The sequence below is a fragment of the Macaca fascicularis genome, chromosome 4 (assembly GCF_037993035.2).
Source record: "Macaca fascicularis isolate 582-1 chromosome 4, T2T-MFA8v1.1".
Taxonomy (NCBI): domain Eukaryota; kingdom Metazoa; phylum Chordata; class Mammalia; order Primates; family Cercopithecidae; genus Macaca; species Macaca fascicularis.
The window spans coordinates 87857242-87874705 of NC_088378.1; the positions used below are offsets into that span (position 1 = coordinate 87857242).

General features: G+C 38.7%; 1 protein-coding gene and 2 pseudogenes across 2 annotated transcripts in view; 2 read left to right on the forward strand and 1 right to left on the reverse strand.

Moving 5' to 3' along the window:
• Positions 1 to 17464, reverse strand: part of CFAP206 (cilia and flagella associated protein 206) — a 55784-nt gene that overhangs the window by 6931 nt on the left and 31389 nt on the right. The window lies entirely within an intron of this gene.
• Positions 10500 to 13063, forward strand: LOC102133397 (hsc70-interacting protein pseudogene; annotated as a pseudogene).
• On the forward strand, positions 15323 to 17015 carry LOC102135948 (S-adenosylmethionine decarboxylase proenzyme pseudogene; annotated as a pseudogene).

A 17464-nucleotide genomic window follows, 5' to 3' on the forward strand; every position in this document is an offset into this window, starting at 1 on the left:
TTATTTCTAGGTTATCTATTCTGTTCCATTGGTCTGTGTCTTGTTTTTATGCCAGTACCATGCTATTTTGCTTACTATAGCTCTGTAGTATAATTTGAGATTAGGTAATGTGATTTCTCCAGTTTTGTTCTTTTTACTTAGGATGGCTTGGCTATTCAGGGTCTTTTGTGGTTCCATATAAGTTGGGTCTTTTGTGATTCCATATAAGTTGTAAGGTTATTTTTTCTATTTATGTCATTGGTATTTTGATAGGGATTGCATTGAATCTGTAGATGCTTGAGTAATATGAACATTTTAACAATATTAATTTTTCCAATCAATTAATATGTTGCTTTGTGTCCTCTTCAATTTCTTTTTTCTTTCTTTTCTGTTTTTTGTTTGTTTGTTTGTTTGTTTTTGAGACGGAGTCTCACTCTGTCGCCCAAGCTGGAGTGCAGTGGCGCCATCTCGGCTCACTGCAAGCCCCACCTCCCAAGTTCACACCATTCTTCTGCCTCAGCCTCCCGAGTAGCTGGGACTACAGGTGCCCGCCACCATGCCTAGCTAATTTTTTTGTATTTTTAGTAGAGATGGGATTTCACTGTGTTAACCAGGATGGTTTCGATCCCCTGACCTCATGATCCGCCCACCTCAGCCTCCCAAAGTGCTGGGATTACAAGCGTGAGCCACCACGTTCAGCCAACTTCAGTTTCTTTCTTCAATGTTTCATAGTTATCTTCATAGAGATCTTTCACTTCTTTGGTTAAGTTTATTCCTAGGTATTTAATTTTATTTGTGGCTATTGAAAATGGGATTACTTTCTTGACTTTTTTCAGATTCTTTACTATTGGCATACAGAGATGCTACTGATTTTTGTATGTTGATTTTGTATTCTGCAACTTTACTGTATTTGTTTATCAGTTGTATTAGTTTTTTGGTGGAGTCTTAAGGTTTTTCCAAATGTAAGATCATATCATCTGCAAACAAGCATAATTTGACTTCTTCCTTTCCAAGGTGGATGTCTTCATTTCTTTCCATTGTCTGATTGCTCTAGCTAGGAATTCTAGTACTATGTTGAATAACAGTGTTTAAAGTGGACATATTTGTCTTGTTCCAGATCTCAGAGGAAAGGCTTTCATTTTTCCCCATTCAGTATACTACCTGTGGGTCTGCCGTATATGGCTTTTATTGTGTTGAGGTATATTCCTTCTATGCCCAGTTTTTTTTGAGGTTTTTAAATCATAGAATGATGTTGAATTTTATCAAATGCTTTTTCAGCATCAATTAAAATGGTCATATGGTTTTTGTCTTCATTCTGCTGACATGATGTATCACATTGATTTGCATATGTTGAACTATCCTTGCATCTATGGGATGAATCCCACTTGGTCATAATGAAAGATCTTTTTAATGTGTTGTTGAATTCAGTTTGTTAGTATTTTGTTAAGGATTTCACATCAATGTTCATCAGCAATACTGACCTGCAGTTTTCTTTTCTTGATGTGTCTTTGCCTGGTTTTGGTATCAGCATAATACTTGCCTTGTAGAATGAGTTTGGAAGTATTCCCTCTTCCTCTACTTTTTGAAAGAGTTTGAGAAGGACTGATATTCATTCTTCTTTAAATGTTTGGTAGAATTCAGCAGTGAAGCCACTGGGTCCCTGGCTTCTCTTTGCTGGGAGACCTTTTATTAAGGGTTTCATCTCCTTACTTGTTATTCATCTATTCGGGTTTTGTATTTCTTCATGGTTCAATCTTGGTAGGTTTGATGTGTCTATGAATTTATTTCTTCTGAGTTTTCCAATTTATTGGCATGTAGTTGCTCATAGTAGCCTCTAATGGTCCTTTGAATTTTTGTGATATCAGTTGTAATGTCTCCTTTTTTATCTTTGATTTTCTTTGGGTCTTCTCTCATGTTTTCCTAGCCTGGCTAAAGTGTAACTATTGGCTAACAATTTGTCTATTTTATCTTTTTTTAAAAAGTACCTTTTCATTTTATTGATCTTTTATATTTTTTTCATTTCAATTTCATTTATTTCTGCTCTGATCTTTATTATTTCTTTTCATCTACTAATTTTGGGTGTGGTTTGCTCTTGCTTTTCCAGGTTTTTAAGATGCATGCTTGGGTTTTTTATTTGATATCTTTCTACTGTTTTCATGTAGATGGTTATTGCTATAAGCTTCTCTCTTAGTATTGCTTTTGTGTTTCCACTTTCATTGTTTCAAGAAATTTAATTTCCTTAATTCCTTCACTGATCCATTGGTCATTAAGGAGTGTCTTGCTTAATTTCTATGTGTTTATATGGTTTCCAAAGTTCCAGTCTGGGTGTGATGGCTCACACCTGTAATCCCAGCACTTTGGGAGGCCGAAGTGGGTGGATGACTTGAGGTCAGGAGTTCGAGTCCAGCCTGGCCAACATTGCAAAACCCAGTCTCTACAAAAATACAAAAATTATTTTGTATTTTGTCTTATCCTTGAGACTGATCCTTGTGCTAAGGAGAAGAATATGTATTCTGTCGCCTTTGGACAAAATGTTCTGTATTTGGTCAATTTGGTCTACAGTGCAGATTAAGTCTTGTTTCTTTGCTGGTTTTCTGTCTGGAAGATATATCCAATGCTGAAGTGGGATGTTGAAGTCTCCAGCTATTATTGTATTGGCATCTATTTCTCTCTTTAGCTCTAATACTTGTTTCATATGTCTGGATACTCCAGTGTTCGGTGCATATATATTAATAACTATTACATCCTCTTGCTGAATTGATACATTTATCATATAATGACCTTCCCTGTGTCTTTTTATAGTTGTTGTCTTAAAATCTATTTTGTCTGATACAAGTATGGCCACTCCTGCTGTTTTTTGGTTTTCATTTGCATGGAATAACTTTTTTCATCCCTTTATTTTCAGTCTATGTTTGTCTTTATAGGTGAAGTGTGCTTCTTGTAGGCAACAGATCATTGGGTTTTGTTTTTTTAAATCCATTCAGCTACTCTGTCTTTTGACTGGAGAGTCGTTTAGTCTATTTAATTCAGTGTTATTATTGATAAATAAGGGTTTATTATTGCCATTTTGTGATTTGTTTTCTGGTTGTTTTGTGGCCTTCTCTTTCTTCCTTCCTTCCTGTCTTCTGTTTTGTGAAAGTGGGTTTCTTTGGTGGTATGTTTCAATTTCCTACTTTACATTTTTGCGTATCTATTGTACGTTTTAAAATTCAAAGTTACCAAGAGGCTTGCAAGTAACATCTTATAACCCATTATTTTAAACTGATGACAACTTAACTCTGATTGCAAAAACAAGCAAAGAAAAAACTGATAAAAACCCCACCCCCCCACCGCCACTTAACTTTTTGTTGTTTCTATTTAAATCTTATTATACTATCTATGTCTTTAAAAGTTGTTGTAGTTATTATTTTTGATAGGTTATTCTTTTAGTCTTCCTACTCGAGATATAAATAGTTTACACCCCACAATGACAGCGTTATAACATTTTGTATTTGTCTGTGTACTTACTATTAATGAGTTTTATGCCTTCAGATGATTTGTTATTGCTTGTTAACATCCTTTTCTTTCAGATTGAAGAACTCCCTTTAACTTTTCTTGTAGAACAGGTCTGGTGGTGATGAAATCCTTCAGCTTTCATTTGTCTGGGAAAGTCTTTATTTCTCTTTCATGTTTGAAGGATATTTTCACCAGACATATACTATTCTAGGATAAAAGTTGTTTTGTTTTGTTTTTTTCCTTCAGCACTTTAAGTATGTCATGCCATTCTCTCCTGGCCTGTAAAGTTTCCACAGAGAAATCTGCTGCCAGATGTATTGGAGCTCCTGTATATGTTATTTCTTTCTTTTCTCTTGCTGTTTTTAGGATCCTTTATCCCTGACCTTTAGGAGTCTGATTATTAAATTTCTTGAGGTAGTATTTGGGTTAAATCTGCTTGGCATTTTATAACCTTCTTATACTTGAATTTTGATATTTTTCTCTATGTTTGGGAAATTATTTGTTAATATCTCTTTGAATAAACTTTCTACCCCTATCTCTTCTCTACCTCCTCATGGTCAATAACTCTTTTTTTTTTTTTTTTTTTTTTTTTTTGAGATGGAGTCTCGCTCTGCCGCCCAGGCTGGAGTGCAGTGGCCGGATCTCAGCTCACTGCAAGCTCCGCCTCCCGGGTTTACGCCATTCTCCTGCCTCAGCCTCCCGAGTAGCTGGGACTACAGGTGCCCGCCACCTCGCCCAGCTAGTTTTTTGTATTTTTTAGTAGAGGCAGGGTTTCACCGTGTTAGCCAGGATGGTCTCGATCTCCTGACCTTGTGATCCGCCCGTCTCAGCCTCCCGAAGTGCTGGGATTACAGGCTTGAGCCACCGCACCCCGCTGGTCAATAACTCTTGGATTTGTCCTTTTGAGGCTATTTTTTAGATCCTGTAAATGTGCCGTATTATTTTTTATTCTTTCTTCTTTTGACTCCTCTGACTATGTATTTTCAAATAGCCTGTCTTCGAGCTCACCAATTGTTTCTTCTGCTTGGTCAAGTATTTATTGAGAGACTTTGATACATTCTTTGATTTGTCAGATTTTTCAGATCCAGAACTTCCTGTTTTTAATTATTTCAATCTCTTTGTTAAATTTATCTGATGGGATTCTCAATTCCTTCTCTGCATTATCTTGGATTTCACTGAGCTTCCTCAAAACAGCTATTTTGAATTCTGTCTGAAAGGCCACATATCTCTGTCACTCCAGAAATGGTCCCTGGTGCCTTATTTAGTTTGCTTGGTGAGGTCACGTTTTCCTGGATGGTCTTGATGCTTCTGGATGTTTGTCAATGTCTGGGTATTGACAAGTTAGGTATTTATTCTAATCTTAGCAATCTGGGCTTGTTTGTACCTGTCCTTCTTGAGAAGGCTTTCCAAGTATTCAAAGGGAATTGAGTGTTGTGATCTATGTCTTTGGTCATTGCAGCCATATGTATATTAGGGGGCACCCCAAGCCCAGTAACACTATGACTGTTGCAGACCCATAGAGGTACTGCCTTGGTGGTCTTGGGTAAGATTGGGAGAATTCCCTGGATTACTAGGCAGAGGCTCTTTTTCTCCTCCCTTACTTTCTCCCAAGCAAACAAAATCTCTCTCTCCATGTTGTGCCAAATGGAGTGGGAGGAGAGGTGATGCAAGCACCCCCTTGGACACCACCACTGGGGCTGTGCTGGGTCACACCTGAAGCCAGCACAGTACTGGGTTTCGGTACTGTGGCAACTATTTTCTGGCGACTGCTGATGTTTATTCAAGGCTCAAGGGCTCTTTAGTCAGCAAGTGATAGGTCCTGCCAGGACTGGGCCTCCCCTTTCAGGGAAGTGGATTTCTTACTGGCCCAGGACAGATCTAGAAATGCCCTTCAGGAGCTAAGGCCCAGAAACAGGAACTTTAGGAGTTTGCTTTGCACTTTATTATACTGTGACTGAGCTGGTATCCAAGTTGCAAGATAAAGTTGTTTTTACTATCCCTCTCCTTTCCTCAAACAGAAAGAGTCTCTCCTTGTGGCCACCACAGCGATGAATGTGGTGGATCACACTGAAGCCAGCATGTACTGGGTCTTGCCCAAGGCCCATGGTGAGTGCTGCCTGGCTACTATTGATATTTATTCAAAACCCAAGGGCTCTTTGGTCAGCAGGTGGTGAATTCTGCCAAAACTGGGTCCTTGCCTTCAGGGCAATGGGTTACCTTCTGGCCCAGGGTGGGTCTAGAAATGTCATCCACAAACTATGGCCTGGAATGGGGGCTTCAGGACTCTGCTTGGAGCTTTATTTTACTGTGGCTAAGCTGGTATCCAAATTGCAAGACAAAGTCCTCTGTACTCTTCCCTTTCCTCCCAGAACTCCAAGCAGCACTGTCTAGAGTTGGGAAAGGGGTAATGCAAGCACTCCCTTGTCTACTGCAGCTGGTGTCTCACTGGGTCACATGCACCCAAGTCCATTGGCTCTGAGCCCAGCATGGCACCAGGACTTGCCCAGGAACTGTAGTCAGTGTGGCCTAGACTGCCTTTCAAGTTTATCAGGACCCTAGTACACTATAGCCCATGATACTGGGGCTAGCCAGAACTCAGGTTCCAACTGCTGAGATGGACAATTCCCTTCTGGCTAGGGCTAGTCTGAATGCTCCCGCCATGGGCACTGGCTGAATTCTACCCTGTACTGCTTTATGCTGTGACAGGGCAGCACTGAATTCCAATGCAAAGTCCCAACAATCACTTTACTCTCCCTCCACCAAGAACACAGATTCTCTCTCTGTGTCACGTGGCCGCTACTGGGGCATGAGGGAAGGGTAGTATAGGCAATTAAAGACTGTCTTTCCTACCCTCTTCAGTACCTCTTTCCTTGATATGATGTTTACAAAAGGTACTGCGATTGCTCTCCTGATTTTTAGTTCTTTTACGAAGGTGCTTTCTTATGTAGATACTTGTTCAATTTGATGTTCCTGTCGGGGGATGATCACTGGAGGGTTCTATTCTGCCATCTTGCTCTGCCTCTCAATCTGGTGGTAATTTGAAGGGTGAAACATACCTTTTTTTTTTTTTTTTTTTTTGCCATAAGTAGCTTTGAGACTTTTTATGGTAAGTGGCTATATCATAGCTCCAAAATTACACACACACACACACGCGCGCGCACGCACACACACACACACACATTTTCATTTTTTATTCAAAGGAAATATATACACACATTTATAAAGAAATGGTACATTAAAAAATCACATGATACTACCCAAAGCAATCCACAAATTCAACACAATCCCTATCATAATACCAATGACATTCTTCAAGAAATAGAAAAATAATCCGAAAATTCATGTGGAACCACAAAAGACCCAGATTAGCCAAACAATCCTGAGCAAAGAGAACAAATCTGGAGATATCACACTACCTGACTTCAAAATATGCTACAAAGCTATAGTAACCAAAAGAGCATGGTATTGGCATAAAAACACAGAGACCAATAGACTAGAATACAGAACTCAGAAATAAATCCACACATTTACAGCCAACTGATTTTTCAACAAAGGTGCCAAAAGCACACACTGGAGAAAGGACAGTCTCCTCAATAAATGGTGCTTGGAAAACTGGATATCCATATGCAGAAGAATGAAACTAGACCTCTATCTCTCACCTTATGTAAAAATCAACTCAAAATGAAGACTTAAATGTAAGAACCAAAATTATGAAATTACTGGAAGAAAAGAGGAGAATGCTTCAGGGCATTGGTCTGGGCAAAGATCTTTTGGATAAGACCTCAAAAGCCCAGGCAACCAAAGCAAAAATAGAGAAATGGGATTATATCAAACTAAAAAGCTTCTGCACAGCAAAAGAAACAATCAATAGAGGAAAGAGACAACCTACAGAATGGGAGAAAACATTTGCAAACTATCCATTCAGGAATTAATATCCAGAACTTACAAGGAACTCAGCTCAGCAAAAACAAAACAAAAACAACAAATAATCCAATTTTTAAAAGGGCAAATGATCTAAAGAGACATTTCTTAGAATAAAACATATAAATGGCCAAAGGTATATAAGAAATGCTCAATGTCACTAATAATCAGGGAAATGCATAATCAGCTATCATCTCATCCCAGTTAAAATGCCTATTATAAAAAAGACAAAAAACAACAAATGCTGGTGAGGATGTAGAGAAAGGGAACTGTGTGTGTGTGTGTGTGTGTGTGTGTGTGTGTGTGTGTGAGACAGAGTCTCACTGTCTCCCAGGCTGGAGTGCAGTGGCACAATCTCCGCTCACTGCAAGCTCCGCCTCCTGGGTTCATGCCATTCTCCTACCTCAGCTTCCCAAGTAGCTGGGACTACAGGCGCCTGCCACCATGCCTGGCTAATTTTTTGTATTTTTTAGCAGAGACAGGGTTTCACCATGTTAGCCAGGATGGTCTCAATCTCCTGACCTCGTAATCCACCCACCTCGGCCTCCCAAAGTGCTGGGATTACAGGCGTGAGTCACCGCGCCCGGCCCGAGAAAGGGAACTCATACACTTTTGATGGGAATGCAAGTTTGATGGGAATGCAAGTCATTATGGAAAACAGTATGAAGGCTCCTCAAAAAAACTAAAAATAGAAATACCATATGATCCAGTAATCCCGCTACTGGGCATATATCCAAAGGAAAGGAAATTAGTATCTCAAAGAGATATCTGCACTCCTATGTTTATCACAGCACTACTCACAATGGTCAAGATATGGAAACAACCTAAGTGTCCACCAACAAGAGAACAGATAAAGAAAATGTGGTATATTTACACAATAGAATATCATTCAACCATAAAAAAGAATGAAATCCTGTCATTTACAGCAACATGGATTGAACTGGAGGACATTATTTTAAATGAAATAAGCAAGACACAGAAAGACAAATACCATGTTTCACTCATGTGGGAGCTAAAAGGGTTGATCCCATAGATCATGCCCATATAAGTAGGGAGGAGAATAGTGGTTACTAGAGGCTGGGAAGGGCAGTGGATAGGGACAAAATTACAGTTAGAAAGGAGGAATAAGTTCTAGTATTCTAGGGCACAGTAGGGCAACTATAGTTAACAAAAATGTATTTTATATTTCAAAATAGCTAGAGGAGAGGATTCTGAATGTTCCCAACACAAAGAAGTAGTAAACATTTGAGGTGATGGATATGCCAGTTACCCTGATTTGATCATTATACATTATATACATGTATCAAAATATTACATGTACCCCACAAATATATACATTTATTATGTATCAATAAAAAATTTTAAAAATTAAGGGCACATGAAAACTCAAGTTAAAAAGAGATTCTAAAACCAGGTCCAGTGGCATGTGGCTATAGTCCCAGCTAATTGGGAGGCCAAGGCAGGAGGATTGCTTGAAACAGAAGTTTGAGGCTGCAGTGGGCTATGATCACACAAAACCAAACATCGCATGTTCTCACTCATAAGTGGGCATTGAACAATGAGAACATATGGACACAGGGAGGGGAACATCACATGCTGGGGCCTGTCGGGGGTTGGGGGACTAGGGGAGGAATAGCATTAGGAGAAACACCTAATTTAGATAACAGGTTGATAGGTGCAACAAACCACCATGGCATGTGTATACCTATTTAACAAACCTGCACGTTCTGCACATGTATCCCAGAACTTAAAGTATAATAATAATAAAAAAGAAAATCTAGAAGAAATGGATAAATTCCTAGACACATACACCCTCCCAAGACTGAATCAGGAAGAAGTTGGATCCCTAAATAGACTAATAACGAGTTCTGAAATAGAGGCAGTAATAAATAGCCTACCAACCAAAAAAAGCCCAGGACCAGACAGATTTCCAGCTGAATTCTACCAGAGGTACAAGGAGAAACTGGTACCATTTCTTTTGATATTCTTCCAAACAACGGAAAAGGAAGGACTCCTCCCTAACTCATTTTTTGAGGCTAGTATCATCCTGATACCAAAACCTGGCAGAGATACAACAACAACAACAACAAAAACTACAGGCCAATATCCCTGATGAACATTGATGCAAAAATCCTCAATGCAATCCTGATGCAAACTGAATCCAGCAGCTCATCAAAAAGCTTATCCACCATGATCAGGTTGGCTTCATCCCCGGGATTCAAGGCTGGTTCAATATACGTAAATCAATAAATGTAATTCATCACATAAACAGAACAAAAGACAAAAACCACATGATTATCTCAACAGACACAGAAAAGGCATTCCGTAGAATTCAACATCTCTTCATGTTAAAAACTCTCAATAAACTAGGTATTGATAGAACATACCTCAAAATAATAAGTGTCATTTATGACAAACCCACAGCCAATATACTGAATGGGCAAAAGCTGGGAGCATTCCCCTTGAAAACCGGCACAAGACAAGGATGCCCTCTCTCACCACTCCTATTCAACATAGTATTGGAAGTTCTGTCAGGCAAGAGAAAAAAATAAAGGATATTCAGATAGGAAAAGAGGAAGTAAAACTGTCTGTTTCTAGAAGACATGATCCTCTATCTAGAAAACCCGACTGTCTTAGCCCAAAAGCGTCTTAAGGTGATAAGCAACTTCAGCAAAGTCTCAGGATACAAAATCAATTTGCAAAAATCACAAGCATTCCTATAGACCAACAATAGACAAGCAGAAAGCCAAATCATGATATGAACTTCCATTCACAATTGCCACAAAGAGAATAAAATACCTAGAAATACAGCTAGCAAGGGAAGTGAAGGACCTCTTCAAGGAGAACTATAAACCACTGCTCAAGGAAATCAGAGAAGACACAAACGAATGGAAAAACATTCCATTCTCATGAATAGGAAGAATCAATATTGTGAAAATGGCCATATTGCTCAAAGTAACTTATACATTCAATGGTATTCCCATTAAACTACCATTGACATACTTCACATATTAGAAAAAACTACTTTAGAATTCATATGGAGCCAAAAAAGAGCCCATATAGTCAAGACAATCCTAAGCAAAAAGAACAGAGCTGGAGGCATCATGCTACCCAACTTCAAACTATACTGCAACCTGCAGCAACCAAAACAGCATAGTACTGGTACAAAAACAGACACATAGACTGATGGAACAGAATAGAGAACTCAGTAATAAAACTGCACATCTACAACCATGTGATCTTTGACAACCAATGGGGAAAGGATGCCCTATTTAATAAATGGTGCTGGAAGAACTGGCTAGCCATATGCAGAAAATTGAAACTAGACCCCTTCCTTATACCTTATACAAAAATTAACTCAAGATGAATTAAAAACTTAAATGTAAAACCCCAAACTATAAAACTATAAAAACCCTAAAGGAAAATCTAGGCAATACCATTCAGGACATAGACACGGGCAAAGATTAAATGACAAAAATGTCAAAAGCAACAGCAACAGAAGCAAAAACTGATGAATGGGATCTAACTAAACTAAAGAGCTTCTGCACAGCAAAAGAAACTATCATCAGAGTGAACAGACAGGCCACAGAATGGGAGAAAAGTTTTACAATTATCCATCTGATAAAGGTCTGATATCCAGAATCTATAAGGAACTTAAATTTGCAAGAAAAAAACAAACAACCCCATTAAAAAGTGGGCAAAGGACATGAACAGACACTTATCAAAAGAAAACATTCATGCAACCAACAAACATATGAAAAAAAGCTCAACATCATTGATCATTAAAGAAATGCAAATCAAAACCACAATGAGATATCATCTCATGCCTGTCAGAATGGCGATTATTAAAAAGTGAAGAAACAACAGATGCTGGTGAGGCTGCGGAGAAATAGCAATGCTTTTACACTGTTAGTGGGAGTGTAAATTAGTTCAACCATTGTGGAAGACAGTGTGGTGATTCCTCAAAGACTTAAGAACCAGAAATACCTTTTGACCCAGCACTCCCATTACTCAGTATATACCCAAAGGAATATAAATTATTCTATTATAAAGAACATACACATGCATGTGTATGTTCACTGCAGCACTATTCACAATAGCAAAGACATGGAATCAACCTAAGTGCCCATCAATGGTTGACTGCATAAAGAAAATGTGGTACATACACACCATGGAATAATATGCAGCTATAAAAAGGAATGAGATCATGACTTTTGCAGGGACATGGATGGAGCTGGAAGACATTATCCTCAACAAACTAACGCAGGAACAGAAAACCAAACACTGCGTGTTCTCACTTACAAGTGGGAGCTGAACAATGAGAAAACATGGACACAGAGGGGGAACAACACACAGCGGGGCTTGTTGGCGGGGCAGGGAGAGGGAGAGCATTAGGAAAAATAGCTAATGCATGCTGGGCTTAATACCTAGGTGATGGGTTGACAGGGGCAGCAAACCACCACAGCACTCATTTACCTCTGTAATAAACCTGCATGTCCTGCACATGTATCCTGGAACTTAAAATTATAAAAGTAATAATAAATTTTAAAAACAAAAAAGAAAAGGGAGATGAAAATGCAGAGATAACAGATGATGGATCAGGCAAATGATAAGAAACTGGCTGCCATTGAAGCCCTAAATGATGGTGAACCACAAAAAGGCATTGACTTATTCACAGATGCCTTCAAGCTGAAACTCTTGACCATTCTGTATGCTAATGAGAGCCAGTGTCTTCAACAAATTACAGAGGCCAAATGCTGCCATCTGATACTGTAACAGAGCCATAGAAATAAATCCTGATTCAGCCCAGCCTTACAAGTGGCAAGCCTTACAAGTGGTTTTCGCACACAGACTTCTGGGCCACTGGGGAGAAGTGGCCCGTGATGTTGCCCCTTGTCTGTAAATTGGATTATGAAGATGCTGGCACAATGCTGAAAGTTCAACCTAGGTCCTAGAAAATTGCAGAACATCAGAGAAAGTATGAGCAAAATCACAAAGAGTGAGAGATCAAAGAAAAAATAGTTTAAAAGGCTCAAAAAGAGCATGAGAGAGCCCAGAGGGATCAGGAACTCAGTAGGCTCTCTTTCCCAGCTGGCTTTCCTGTGGAAAGCCCTGGTAATATTCACGGAGGAATGCCTGGAATGGCAGGAATGCCTGGACTCAATGACATTCTTAGTGATCCAGAGCTTCTTGCAGCCATGCGGGTCCAGAAGTTATGGTGGCCTTCTAGGATGTGGCCTAGAACCCAGCAAGTATGTCAAAATACTGGTACGATGGAAAGGTTACAAATCTCATTAGTAAATTGTCAGCCAAATTTGGAGGTCAGGCATAATACCCGTCTGATAAAAAAAAAAAAAAAAAAAAAGCCCTTGGTGAAGGAAGCACAACCTGGACCATCTAATGGATGTTGCAATATACAAACCACTCTACCTCTGACTTTCTCATCAAGAGAGCTGGGGTGCTTTGAGGATAATCCTTACCCCTCAACCCCAAATGCAGCTGAAGCATTTTACAGTGGTTTGCCATTAGGGTATGCATTCAGATAATGTTTTCCTACTAGGAATTATAAACGTTAAACACTTTTTAAACCTTAAAAATATTTTAAACAAATTTTAAAAGTCTCTTGGATTCTTTTTAAAAATTAGATATTAATAATAGCTTTGCAATGTAAAATGGAAACTCTTTGTGAGTAAACTAACAAACATAAACAGCCTGTAGTCTAAAGAAGAAATGCTAAAGAGAATTAGAAAATATTCAGAACCGAACTATGATGAAAATAACTATGTTTAAAAGTATGCTGCAGAAACATGGATGTAGCTGGAGGCCATTATCCTGAGCAAATTAATGCAGGAACAGAAAACCAAATACCATATGTTCTCACTCAAAAGTGGGAGCTAAACACTGGACACTCATGGACATCAAGATGGCAACAATAGATACTGGGGGCTACTAGAGTGGGGAGGGAGAGAGGAGGGCAAGGGCGGAAAAACTGTTGGGAGCTATGCTCACTACCTGGGTGACAAGATCAATCATACCCCAAACCTCGGCTTCATGCTTATAATAAACCCATGTAACAAACATGCACATGTGCCCCCTGAATCTAAAATAAAGGTTGTAATTATTTTTTAAAAACTTAAGTGACATACAACTCTCATAGTATAGTAAAAAGGAAATGTATTGCATTAAGTTAAAAAGAAATGCTAAAAACTAATGAGCTAAGCATCTATCTTTAAAAGCTAAAAAAAAATAGAATAAAATAAATGAACTAGATAAAGGAAAATAATAAAGATCAGAGAAGAAAATATAAAATGAAAGCAGTCATGAAATAGGGTCAATAAAGTCAAATGCTGATTCTTTAAAAAGACTGAGAAACTAGTGCTCTGGCAAGATTGATCAAAATAAAAAGAGAAAGCTGAAATAAACAATATCTGGAGTTTAAAAGAGACCATAAGATAATTTAGAGATTAAGCAAATAATAAAAGGATATTGTGAAATCTTCATGAGAATAAGTTTAAAAACTTAGATGATTTGAATAAATTCCTAGAAAAATACAACTTATTCAATCTGATACAAAAGAAATAAACTACCTGGAAAAAATTCCTGTAATCACAGAAGTAGTTAAACTTATAGTCTAATTTAGCATAGTTATAATGTTTCCAACCAAAGAAGCCCAGAGAACTTTATCAGCATACATTACCAGATAATTCCAATTATACATAAATTATTTCAGAGAAAAGAAAATGTAAAACATTCATACTCATTTATAAGACATGTATAACTTTCACATCAAAACAATGGACAGGGCCGGGCGCGGTGGCTCAAGCCTGTAATCCCAGCACTTTGGGAGGCCGAGGCGGGCGGATCACGAGGTCAGGAGATCGAGACCATCCTGGCTAACACGGTGAAACCCCGTCTCTACTAAAAATACAAAAAACTAGCCGGGCGCGGTGGCGGGCGCCTGTAGTCCCAGCTACTCGGGAGGCTGAGGCAGGAGAATGGCGTAAACCCGGGAGGCGGAGCTTGCAGTGAGCTGAGATCCGGCCACTGCACTCCAGCCTGGGTGACAGAGCAAGACTCCGTCTCAAAAAAAAAAAAAAAAAAAAAAAAACAAAACAAAAAAAAAAACAATGGACAGTAAAAGAAAGGAAATGCATAGGTTAATTGCACTGAGGAATATAAATGTAAAACTGCCAAAGAAAAATTAAAAAGCTGAATTCAAGAATGTATTTTTTAAATAAATAAACCATACCAAGTTGGATTGATCCCAGGAATGCAAAGTTGGCTTAATTTTAGAAATAATATAATTCACCACATTAGCAGATTAAAGGATAAAGGCCAGTCGCTCATCTCAAAAGATGCAGAAACAGTATTTGATACAATTCAATAATTATTCATATAAAAAACTCTCAGCAAATGAGATTAGAGAGGAAATCCTTAAGAAAACGAAATCTACAAAAAGCTACAATGAGCACTGCAATTATGAAATATCAGAAAATTATTTGGGGGGATAAGAAGACAAAGCTACCCAATTTCGCTACCTCTATTTAATACTATACTAGAGTTGCTTGTCAATGTAGTAAGATAAGACAAAAGTAGAGTATAATGACATCTACAGTCCTCCACAGTACAGACTGCAACATTAGCTAGTGCTCACTGTACTCTCTAATGGTGAAACAACAGACTACAGGAGACTGAATTGTATCTGCCTCTATTTTCAGTCTGAAGTCCAACTTTTACTTACCAAAAAAAGAAAGAAAGAAAAAGCCAGGAAGAGTTTTTAATCCTTAAAAAATATCAATATAAAATTATAGCAAAAAAGGAAGCGGAATGTAACACATCCTGAACAATTTGCAGCAGCAGCAGCAGAATAAAAAAGTATTTCATTTAGTTGATTTACTGTGGTTGTTGATTGTTCTCTAGTCTCACGATGACGGAAGTTGCACGGTTTTTCAATGGGACCTAGAAGCTGCTGGAGGTTCTCCTGGCAGCAACCCCATGCAAACCAAAAATCTGGAAATCTTTTCACCACTCCAAGATCTGAGGGTGACATATTTTGGAAGGATCTGCAATGTTCCATCATAAGTGTGACAAAAACTGACAATCAGGAAGCTTATGTACTCAGTGACAGTAGCACGTTTATCTCCAAGAGACGTTTTATTTGGAAGACATATGGGACCAACTTTTGCTGAAAGCAATGGTTCCCCTGTTGAAGCCTGCTAGGGATTACAGCGGATTTGGCTCAATGAAAAGCTTCTCTTATTTGCCTGAAATTTCATGAAGCCTTCTCACCAAGTGTGCCCACACCAGAATTTCCAGGAAGAAACAGTTTCTTAATATAATTTTCCCAAGTGGAATAGCATATTGTATGGAATGTGTGAATTCTGACTGTTGGTACTTGTACATACTCTGGATTTCCCAGAGAATCTGGCAAGCAAACAGATTAAACCCTGGAAATTTTGATAGTGAGCTTGACCAAGCAGTTATGAATCAGTCCTACATGAAAGATGGCATCACTACAAAGGATGTCACTCATGAGAGTGGAAATAGTGACCTAATACTAGGTTCTGCCACACTGTTAAATCCTTGTGGGTATTCAATCAATGGAATGAAATCGGATGGAATTTACCAGACTATTCACATCACTCCAGAAACATAATTTTTTTATGTTAGCTTCAAAACAACCTTAAGTCAGACATTTTATTGATGACCTGGCTGGGAAAGTTGTGGAAGTCTTTCATGCAGGAAAATTTGTGCTACCTTGCTTGTAAATCATAGTTTTAAATGTCACACACTACTTTCTTTGCCCCTAGAATATGGAAGGTTTTAAATGTCCTGATTGCCAGAGTACTATGTTCAATGATTACAATTTTGTTCTTAGCGGTTTTGCTAAGAAGCAACCAACAGCAGAGCTGATTAAGAAAAATGAAGAAAAAATGCAAAATGAAAATACCCATAGAAGGGTGGTGGTTGCTTTCTAGAGACTGATACCCTAGGGCCATGCTTTCTGTAACCACCACCTTGTCATTGTAAAAAGTCCCACATGGGCCGGGCACAGTGGCTCACGCCTGTAATCCCAGCACTTTGGGAGGCCCAGGCGGGTTGATCACGAGGTCAGGAGATCGAGACCATCCTAGCTAACACGGTGAAACCCTGTCTCTACTAAAAATACAAATAAATTAGGTGGGCGTGGTGGCGGGCATCTGTAGTCCCAGCTTCTCTGGAGGCTGAGGCAGGAGAATGGTGTGAACCCGGGAGGCGGAGCTTGCAGTGAGCCGAGATCGTGCCACTGCACTCCAGCCTAGGCGACAGAGCAAGACTCTGTCTCAAAAAAAAAGAAAAAAAAAGCCCCACATGTGCTATAGTTTAATCATTTTGAATTTTATGCATTAGTATATCAAAGAGCTACATACTATATCTTCCATGTATACGCTCTTCCTTGTTTAAGTATTCAGTACACTCTTGCTGTGAAAATGGAGTGCTTGTAGAAAAAACAAACAAACCTTTTACTATATGAAACTTTGTAACACTTGTGAAAGCAGTTCAGCTTGGTTTATGCATAGTGTAATATTTCTCCAAGTACCACCCAAAATTCCCCACAGAACTGTCATCCTCATTAGGCGCTGGCCTCAGCCTTACCACTGGGGACATTACATTGCTGCCAGAATTTTACATCCAATTTACCTCTATTTTCTAGATATTCTCTACTTATGTTATCAAAACCACTTTCTACTTCATACAGATGCTTTCTGCAATAGCAATTAAAATTTTCCATCTATGAGTTGAGTCTTAAGAAAATGATTGCAATTATTCATTTTGCATATTACGATTTTAACATTATCGCTCCCTGCATTTGCAGTCCTCTGATTTATTTCCTCACCAGGATGCCCCCCACTCCCCACAACAACACTCACCTCCTGTAATAAAGCAATATAGCGTTAAAAAAATACAAAGTCTAGGGGAAAGAATTATTATTTGCATATATTGTGATGGCCCACGTTAAAAAAAAAACAACTAACAGACTCTAAATATCAATAGACTGTCAAATATCAATTATTAGAATTAGTAAGGG